Source organism: Epargyreus clarus, unplaced genomic scaffold (assembly GCF_041222505.1).
Source record: "Epargyreus clarus isolate Ecla_fem2 unplaced genomic scaffold, WU_Ecla_fem_2.2 ptg000029l, whole genome shotgun sequence".
Taxonomy (NCBI): domain Eukaryota; kingdom Metazoa; phylum Arthropoda; class Insecta; order Lepidoptera; family Hesperiidae; genus Epargyreus; species Epargyreus clarus.
The window spans coordinates 10,500,509-10,510,827 of record NW_027332235.1 but is presented as its reverse complement, the minus strand read 5'-3'; the positions used below and the strand labels follow the sequence as shown (position 1 = coordinate 10,510,827).

General features: G+C 38.3%; 1 long non-coding RNA gene across 1 annotated transcript; it reads left to right on the top strand.

Annotated features, from left to right (window-relative positions):
* Positions 1 to 550: 550 nt before the first annotated feature.
* LOC140754231 (uncharacterized) lies at positions 551 to 3,181 on the top strand. Its single transcript, XR_012103633.1, has 3 exons — positions 551 to 1,637; positions 2,717 to 2,760; positions 3,142 to 3,181. It is a non-coding gene; the product is annotated as an uncharacterized LOC140754231 (long non-coding RNA).
* The last annotated feature ends 7,138 nt before the right edge of the window (positions 3,182 to 10,319 follow it).

The window sequence follows — 10,319 nt, the reverse complement described above, 5'->3', positions numbered from 1 at the left end:
CAGCCCCAGCACTCGAAACCAAAATAGATGTGATCGGTACAGGGACAATTCGTCAAGAAAAAAATGCTTGACAATTTATTTGTTAAAATGGTAGCAATATACATGGAACCGCTTCGTCTATCAGAGATCAGAGAAGTCTATCGTTATTCGTTCAGCTTTATTGGCAGCAGTAGCAGTTGACGGTCAACACGATGCTGATAACTTATCATCCACCGATGATATGTATTATTACGAGTATCTAGATAGATACAGATATAGGTACATATATCCTACCTACAAATACAAATTTATATAGCCCGACCATTTTTGGCCACGAGATGATTTAGTGGCCTCCAAGGAAACGAAAATTTTGAGGTGGCTTAGAGGGAAGTAGCCACAGAATTGAATATGTTACAAATTGGCTCACTAAAATTGCCTTACTATGAGTAATTATTAGTTAGTAATATATATAGTTATATATATATATATATGTCGGAGAAGGACGGCTCTCATCGACATTGATAGAATCTATGGGTTTTGTGGGCGTTGTCATAGGGTAGATGCAGGCACAAATACAGTAATCACAGTATTTATTAATATTGTTCTTAACATTACAAAATAACTATACGATACTATTACTATTACTTTACAAACAAAGGTTTTGAGCAGCAGGTTCAAGGTAGTGACTACACGCTCCAAAGCACAACAAAATAATGATCCACCTCGATCACTCACATCAGTTCTTATCCATGTTTCCCCACCGCGTGGCCACATACCTCGACTCCGCTAGAGACCTCTTAAAAGTCTCTACTCTGATTCGACATCTAATACGATAGCAATACAATGACTGTTAATTATAATTTAAAACAATATTCTCTTCGATTGATCAAGTATCAATAACATTACTAAAATACTAAAGTAACAGTAAGTCTAGCTATATTAAATAACTTCTATGTTGTATTCGACTCTCCGACTTCCTCCGACATATATATATATATACATCTTGAAGGACATGTTGCGTCCTACATGGCGTTATTTACCGATGATGCTGCGTCCCACTGACTTTGTGCGTCCGGAATACGGACGCAAGATTGACCGACCCTCATTTTTAGCCCAAGGGTCCCTTAAGATCATTAGAATGCAAGGGCGAAAAATTGGCATGGACGTAATTCCATCACTACAATGCCTTTTAGCGTATAATATAGTTTCGCCATCGTCCGACTGAAATAAAATTTGGAGGGTGCTAGTGTTCAGCGTATAATTTACCACGTATACTTTGAGTTCAGTTCACCCATCTTATCGTGTCCATTGAATATCGTACTTAATTTGTAAAGTTTTTATCATGTTTTCGTGACAACAATCTTGCGTCTCTTAAATATCCTAAAACGGGCACTAGGTACGGTGTCTGAGGGGCCTATTCGGGGTTCACGAGGGACGCATGGCGCGGGGCGCGGGGCGGCGGGCTTCAGCGCGCTCGCGTGCCGAAATTTGTAAACAAACAGACATGTGCCTACCGTGATGTAAGCTTGTCACCAAAGTGAATTATTTGCAAGTGCGTTAAAATTGGTTATTTATTTGGTCTATTATTATAGTTAGTGATTATAATAATATATGAATCACAATGAAAAGAAGTGCAAGGATTCTTAAATTGGCAAACCGTAAGTATTTACTTTTTACTACATAAATGAAAATTATAACACGATTTATCTTATTTTAATAACATCTAGCTAGTAAGTACCTACTTACATTTAAACATGTTGTCTGTTTATAATATTATGATGAGCTTAGTTTGCATTAAACTGTCTGAGAGTGAACGTGTGTAGTCTGCAAAAATGGTTGTTGTGATTGATGTGGATACTTTTTTTAAAAGAAATGATTTTATACATTTTTATAAAGCTAAACTGCAATGGCCTTGGGATTCAACGCATTTCATTTTGCAAAATTGGTGCATAAATTGTGATACGAGTATTAATATTACTAATTCAGTAGTTGAACACTTTGTACTACCCATGAATTTCGATGACTTTAAAAGGCTTTATAACTCTTCTTTCATGCGGTGTAAATTTTGCGAATATGCCATTTATGATCATTTTCCAGAAGACAAATGTTTTTGTAATAACCAGTAATAATCAAAAGGTACATGCTTCTATATTACTTACCTAGATAATTGACTCTTATATTATGACGACCCGCGTGGCGGAGCGGTCACCATGCCGGTCTGACGCGCAGAGGGTCCCGGGTTCGATCCCCGGCCAAGACAGATTTCTAAATGATGAATTTAGATTTCTGTTTCTGGGTCTGGGTGTTTGTGTATTTGTCTCTGTGTGTGTCCATAGCACCCACGATACAGGGAATCCTAGTGTGGGCTGTGAGTGTAGAAAGCTTTATATCGTAATATCATCCTACTTCGTACTAATACCTATTGATGGATGGATGCTTGTCTCTTTCACGCAAAAACGGCTGAACGGATTTGGATGAAATTTGGTATGGAGTTACATTACATCAGACAACGTCATTACAGTTAGGTATATAAAATATTTTTAACCCCTGACACAAAAAGAGAGGTGTTATAAGTTTGACGTGTTTGTGTGTGAATGCGTGAGTGCGTGCGTGCGTGCGTACCTGAGTGTGTGTCTTACTTTTTATAGGTTTTCTTGTTTTTGTTTGCTTTTGGGTCGAGGGTATTTAAATTTTTTATTGTTTTATAATAATACAAATATATCTGTTTTGTTTTCAGAGAGACAGGAAGAAAAAGAAAACCAACCAGAAACCTTACATGAGGTACGTATGTTTTAACTTAGTTAAAACACGACTTACGTACACACATTGTTTTATACATACCTACTTACCTGTCCAACTCCGGACTTACCTGTTTACCAGCCTGTGCCTCTAAGCTTACCTGTTTATACTTACTTACCAATCCCTGATTTACCTATGTAGACGTACTTACCTATCCAATTCTGAATTTACCTGTTCACATCAGCCTGTGTTGGTTCGAGTTTTTCCCAGCTGAATACCTAATAGCTACTGCTGTCTATTCATTAACTTTACATTAGTCGCTCTTAAAAAAAGAAAAAAGTACCTATGATGTCTCTTTCATCTTCAATTTCTTCTTTTAGTGTTGTTAATCATGTATTTTATTGTATGTATCTCTGTTTACAGGAATTATCTGATTCAAAATCTGGTTCAATATCTGACTTTTAAAGGTGTGACTAATATATTAGTAGCAGGTACAGGTATCATAATATAAGTCATGTACATTCATATTAGGATAGGCGAATATAGCATAATAGGTTACCAGAAATTAGTCAAATAATAGTGTCGCGTAATAGCGAGGCGAGCAGGCAAGTCGCTTCGTTATGGCAATATAGGCGAATGTAGCGTAATAGGTTACCAGAAATTAGTCAAATAATAGTGTCGCGTAATAGCGAGGCGAGCAGGCGAGTCGCTTCGTTATGACAATATTCAAACGCCGCGCGGCCACAGTAGAAATATGGACCAGTATGGAAACTCCCTACAAGTGTTCGAAAATCTACAACAAATCTAAGTAAGTTTTATCACACGTTGTATCAACTTTACAATGTTTTCCGTATTTAATAATAATAATCGTATTTTACTGGGATTACCGGACGCCGTGAAATTACCTACTTATATTATTTGTAAACTGCGTAGTTATTGCAATTCGATTGATTGATCATAATAATAATAATAGTTTATTGTCCAATAAAGTAAATAGCACAATAGCAAATTACGTTAACGACAGCCGGAGGACTCAAAAAAAACCAAAGTTACTTTAAACTAATTTATTAAACTAATTAAATTACAATTTAAGATTATAGTGGTCGATGTGAGATCCAGCTATATAATGACAAATAATTCTAATTATAATTCAAATGAAAATTATTAAATGCTGATGTCGCGTCAGCTACATCTAAATTGAGGGCGCGCGTGGAGTTAACACGCGCTGCAGCGTCGGCGGTCTTCATCTAGGTCGCGCATGTAACACCTCCACCCCCAGAGCAGCAACTATTTGAGTACCTTGACCGAAAATGTTGCTGGTACGGCCTCCTGGGTTCTGGATCCTTCAGGAGTAGCATAGGTGTGAGCCTCGTCCTTTTTGGGTTCTGGTTTCTTTTCAGAGGTAGCGGTAGTGCGGTTCACATAGCGGCGAATTATTATAACTGCGGTGACTGCGAGTACCCCAAATATAATAGTGTAGAAGGGTAGCGTCGTATGGTATAGTGAAGAATTTGTGTTGTCCAAGGTGAGTGGCTTCTGAAGAAATATCCTGTCTTCTAATTTATGTAGACTTTTCAGGTTGACGGAGTTAAGAGTTATTTGGTTCATATTACTATCGTCTACGGAAATGTGATGATTGGGGATCTCCGTAATTTTCAGTGGCTGTCCTTTTACTTCATCGTTGATGTTAATGATTGTGATAGATTCTGTACGCAGGGAACATTCATATGGAATAGTGGCGAGATAACTTCCAGAAAGAGATAAGTATTCTTCACGGCCACACTTTAAATCCACTTTCGTAGGTTGTGGGAAGAAAAGAGTGTAGTGTTGTCCGTCCAACTGCTCCATGGCCTCCTTGGTGACTGTAATTTTTGTAGGACTGCAGGATTTATCTATCAGCTGGTGCGTAATGATGCTCTGGATACAATCAGTGTGCTCTCTTAAGAGATGGTTAATATTTTCTTCACAGAGAAGGTGGTGACCGAACTTCGGGCATTCAGCCTCCATGTACATGAATGCTTTTCCATCGGTTGCCATGAAAGGATACGGAGGTAAAAAGGTTTGTAAGAACTTGTTAGGAACGATGGAAAGGCGAAATAATTCGTAAGTGTCCGGGGATATAATCGGAAATTTAAATATTAATACTAATCGTTTATCAACGAAATAACTACCAGGTTTAATGACGTTATAATACTCTCTTAAATCAGCATCTAATATCTCATTACTACTATAAATTTTCCTAAGTTTAGTTAACATATGTTCTAAGTTATCTATACTTATCATACTATGATGAGTGCTCGATGCACGAATAAATGCTAAAATATTTTCTAGTTTAATTATTTCTAAATATAAATCCTCAGCGTTTTCACTGATAATAGCTAAGAGTTGTGCAAATTTGGCATACTTAACTTCGTAAATGTAATTTTTATCTAAAAGTAATTTAAATGTTTCATTTAACTTCTGTTGGTTCTCCACTAAGATGTCAATCAATTGTGAATGTTGAACCATCCAGGCTTTATTAAGGCTAACATGATTATTGAACTCAGATAACAATCTTTGCTCGTTATTCTCTAATATTTCTATTGCGCTGTTATATTTTTCGGCATCCAAATGATCCAAGTTACCAGTTACACTCTTAATTAATGATCCTAATCCATCGAAAATACCTCTTTTTGTGCGGTTAGGTTCTAAGCTTTTTAGTTGGGATCTTATCTTTATAAGTTTGGAGGTCAAATAGTCAATTTGAAGTTCATATATGGGTAGGGTGTTGTTGTCTAATTCAGTCTTAAAATAGTTCAATTGGTTGTCAATAGAGTTAAGTTGGTTTTCCAAGTCTGAGAGCTGTATATACTGTACAAAAGAATGGTAATGGGTAATAATTTTAGTTTGTCCAAGGTTAAAGGGTAGTAGTCCAGGTCCATTGTCAAGTGGTTCCAGTCTTATCTCGAGCGCCATCGTCAGGTGAGCTAACAGTACCAGTCGAAACCTGTAACAATTTTATTTGGGTTTCTTAGGCGCACGTTTAAGGCGGGATTTAGCGATGGGTCCTTTCTTTTTTGAGGTATATATGTGAATAGGGAGGTCGGCAAGGACGGTATCCTGTGTATATCGTGGTGCTAGTTTCTGTCTATTAGCTAATGGGTTTTTAATAAATACTTGTTGGTCAGGTGAGTATTCTATTTCGGGTTCGCGGTTCTTATTTCGGTTATTCATTAATTGGTTACGGTCAGCTGTGGTAGACTCGTTTATCAAGTCGTATACAGTCTTCATTTGTTCACGATGAGTTAAGATATACTGTTGCATTAAGTGCTCGGTAATGTCAATGTCCAGTGGGTCTCTAGGGTCAAAATGTCCTCTTATTATGTCGTGGGGTCTGCATTTAGTAAAGCTGTGTACTGAACTATTATATGCTAATATCGCATAAGGCATCTGATTAATTGTCGGTTCGTCCTTTTGTCTAAGTCGTAATATACGTAAATGCTCTAATAACGTCGAATGAAATCGTTCTATGATTCCATTATCATTAGGTGAATTAGGCAATGTTCGGTGGTGGTTAATTTTGTGAAGTCTTATAAATTCGGCGAAAAGTTGATTTGTGAATTCGGTTCCATTGTCGGTCACTATAGTCAGGGGTAGTCCGTGATGTGTACAGTAGGTCAATAATCCTTGTAAGATACTGAGGGCTGTACCGTCACGTAAATGATAGGCTTGTCCGTATTTTGAAAAGGAATCTACGAAGGTCAAATATTTCTCATTCTGTGCAGTGAATAAATCCATATGTACTATCTCAAAGGGTCTAGTTGCGGGTGGTACGATATTAAATTGTGGTTTGATAGGGTTTCTGTCATATTTAGTCTGTCCGCATATTGTACATTCGTTTATGTATTTGGTTATTTCTTCCTTCATTTTAGGCCAGTAATAACGACGGGAGAGGGACAAATAGCATTCATTAATGCCTCGATGGTTAGTCTTTCCCTCGTGATAGTGTTTTATTATCTCCTGTTGTCTTAGATATTCCTTTACGTCTTCTAGCTCAGTTTTAGCTAAAACTAAGTTCATAGACGAGTTTCTAAAGTTCCTCTGAAGGATTGGAATAACAGAATACATCCCTAGTGGTGGTGTGATTTTAAGGGCGGTCTTTATTTTGGGGTTAACGTATTCTTTAATTGCATTGACAACGTCTTGTTCTAAAGTCGACTCGGAGATTTGGATGTGGGTTCGTGTGTGCGTGTCAAAAGGTTTTGTAACTGTTGTCCGTCGTTTAATGTCACCTACGATTGTCAAGCAAATTTGTCTGTGGAATTTATTTAAGGGTTCGTCTGTGATGGGGATCTCTAAAATAGGGTCTTCATTGGATGTGTGTATGGTGGCTGTTGAAGATCCAGGGGGTTCAGGTCTCGTGGATAGATCGATTCCACATTCTCTAAGGAGGGATTCTATTTCCTCGTTATTAATCTGAACTCGGGATAGGGCGTCTGCGTTGGTGTTACATTTTCCTTTTTTGTAAATGATAGTGTAGTCGTATTCGCTCAGTTTAAGTCGCCATCGTGTCAGTCTAGAGTTCGGTTCTTTCAGGTTCATTATCCATTGGAGGGGTTTGTGGTCAGTCAAAATTTTAAATTTTCGTCCAAACAAATAGGGTCTGAAATACTTAGTCGCCCATACTATGGCTAAAAGTTCTTTCTCGATAGTGCTGTAGTTCATTTCACTATCGTTTAAGGTTCTAGAAGCATAGCAGATGGGTTTGTCTGAACCTATAGTACCTTGTGAAAGTACGGCTCCTATCGCTACGTTAGAAGCGTCTGTCGTTAAGATAAAGTCCTTTGTAAAGTCGGGATATTGGAGAATGGGGTCGTTAGTCAGTAAAGTCTTACATCTCTCAAAACAGTTAATGTATTCTGAGTCTAAAGTTATTTTATTTGATTTTTTTAAGCATTTAGTCATTGGTTTTGTCAGTCGTGCAAAGTCCGGTATAAATTTCCTATAATAGCCTAAAAGTCCTAAAAATTGTTTTATTTCTTTACTTGTCTTAGGTATTGGGTAATTTTGAATGGACTTAATTTTATCAGGGTTCGGTTTGATGCCTTCTCTAGTAATTACATGTCCAAGATAGGCTGTTTCTAATTTTAGAAATTCAGATTTATCCATCTGAATCTTAAAATTAGATTCTCGAAGTCTACTGAAAACCTTCTCGAGATTCAACATGTGTTCTTGTAGAGAAGTACTGAAAACTATGATGTCATCTAAATAAACCAAACATATTTCATTTTGAAGTCCTCTGAGTACATTGTCCATGACTCGTTGGAACGTCGATGGAGAATTTTTAAGTCCCATGGGCATGCGTAAGAACTCAAAGTGCCCATGTTCGACATTGAACGCGGTCTTAGGGATGTCGTCGGGGTTCATTTCGACCTGATAAAAACCTGAGGCTAAGTCCAAAGTTGTAAAATATTGACACCTACCAAGTTTGTCTAAGACGTCTGAAATATTAGGGATGGGGTATTTATCGTCAATAGTCTTGTCGTTAAGTTTTCGAAAGTCGACTACCAGTCTCCACTTTTGTTTGCCGGAAGCGTCCGCTTTCTTGGGTACTACCCAAATAGGCGAGCTCCAAGCAGAGTCCGAAGGTCGTATTATGCCTTGTTGTAACATTTTTTCTATCTGGTCTCTAACTTCTTGTCGGTGTACGAAAGGGTAGCGATAACTTTTGGTATATACTGGGATTTCGTCATGGGTCCTAATATTGTGTTTGATTTTGTTGGTAAATGTCAGGGGTTCTCCTTCTATATAAAATACGTCGGCATACTGTGCACACAAGGTCTTTAAGTTAGCTTGTTCTTCGGGGTTTAGGTGGTCAGTTCGAAGTCGGGCTAGTACGTCATTAACGCGACTTGGGTCTTGTTCCTTAAGGGTACACTCTGCGTTACAGAGTTCAATAGTCATTGGTCGGTCAAAGGTAAGTAATACGTCATTGTTTGTCGGGTTTCGGATCTCCACTATACCAGTATCGTCTGTCACTGTCGTAATGCATTCGTGTATAACACAATTGCATAAAAACTGTTCAGGGATGTATACGTCGCCATTAGGGTGATGAATAGGGATGGTCACTAGGCGAGAGGAGTTGGCCGGAATAATTTCTTCTGACTTAGGTTTTCTACACTGATAACGTAATAACGGTATACTTGCAAATTCAGTTAACAAAAGGTTATGTTTTAAATCTATTTTACAATTTTCTAACAAATCTAAGCCAATTAATCCGTCGAAATAGTTATGAAATTTATATATGAATAATTTAATATTTTTCTGGCTATTGAATTCCGGAAAACTAGGTATAGTAATTGAATGTTCATGCGTACTTGTCACACGCGAATTAGTGACTTCAAAAGGATCAAAGTTTCTTTGTATGTGTGAGAAAAAAGTATTTACGGCTTCAGGGCTTATAAAGGACTGGTTTGCACCGGTATCTACAAGGAATTTAAGAGGTGGATTGTGGAACTGAATATATGGTAATTCTTTTTTTGATTGCAAATTAAGTTCTATTCTGGTGTGGTTTCGCAGTGGTCCTTGGGAAAATCCTTCTCGGGTTTTCTGTTAGAGGGTTGCGGCGGTTCTTTAGAGTGCATGGGACGTGAGCCCTGACTCTCACAGTACTGAGGGTAATTTTCGTAGTGGTAGTCTGGTACAGTGTGGTAGTCATAATAATTATTATAGTCAGGTTCTGTATAGTCGGTCTGATAGTTATAATAATAGTCATAATAATCATAATTATAGTCATCGTAGTCATAACTCTCATTAAAGTTCATTTCTCTTGTCTTAAAGTAGTTAGATGGAGGGGGATTGCCAAATCTTTGCCAATCGTGACCAGAGATTCGCGGGGGTAACGGCTTAGGTGTAAAATGACTAACTCCGCTCATAGGTTTTGGTCCTGTAGCCTGAGGGGCGTTCCTGGGAGGAAGTCTAAATCCACTATTATTATAGTTTGGAGGGGGAGCTCTGAACATTTGCTGCGTACGAGTGGGCTGCATAAACATACGCTGCGGGGGTTGGTTAGATTGAGGAGGGGGACGCCAATGCTGGGGTGCATTAACAGGCGTGGGGGCAGGCCTCTGCCAGCTTGGTCCGGGAGAATTTAAATTAGGCACAGAATAATTGTTAAAATACGGTACTTTTGGTGTTGGTTGTGGTGTGATAGGTGGACGCCGGTCCGAGGAAGAGCTATTGCGATTCTGAAGATACATCACGTTAAGTTCCTCTTGGACAAATTCCAGAGCCTTCTCTATAGTTTCGGGTCTCATACACCGTATACGGGACCCGAGAGGTTCTTTCAAACCTCTGACATACGCCTGCTTGGTTAATTTACGATAAAGGTTTCGCTTGGCCTCAATGGTTGTAGCCACAGACTCATGCAAAGAAACGTATGTCATAATTGTACTAAAAAGGGTCTGGCATCTGTCATAAAACTCTTGAGGGGTGTCGTTACCTTGAGTCGCTAGAGATAGATCATTGTAGAGGGCAGTTTCATCCCTCTGGTCGGCAAAGTTATTAATTAAGGCCTCTCTAATACCTAGCCAACTATCGGGAATGCCGTTGGAATTAATTGT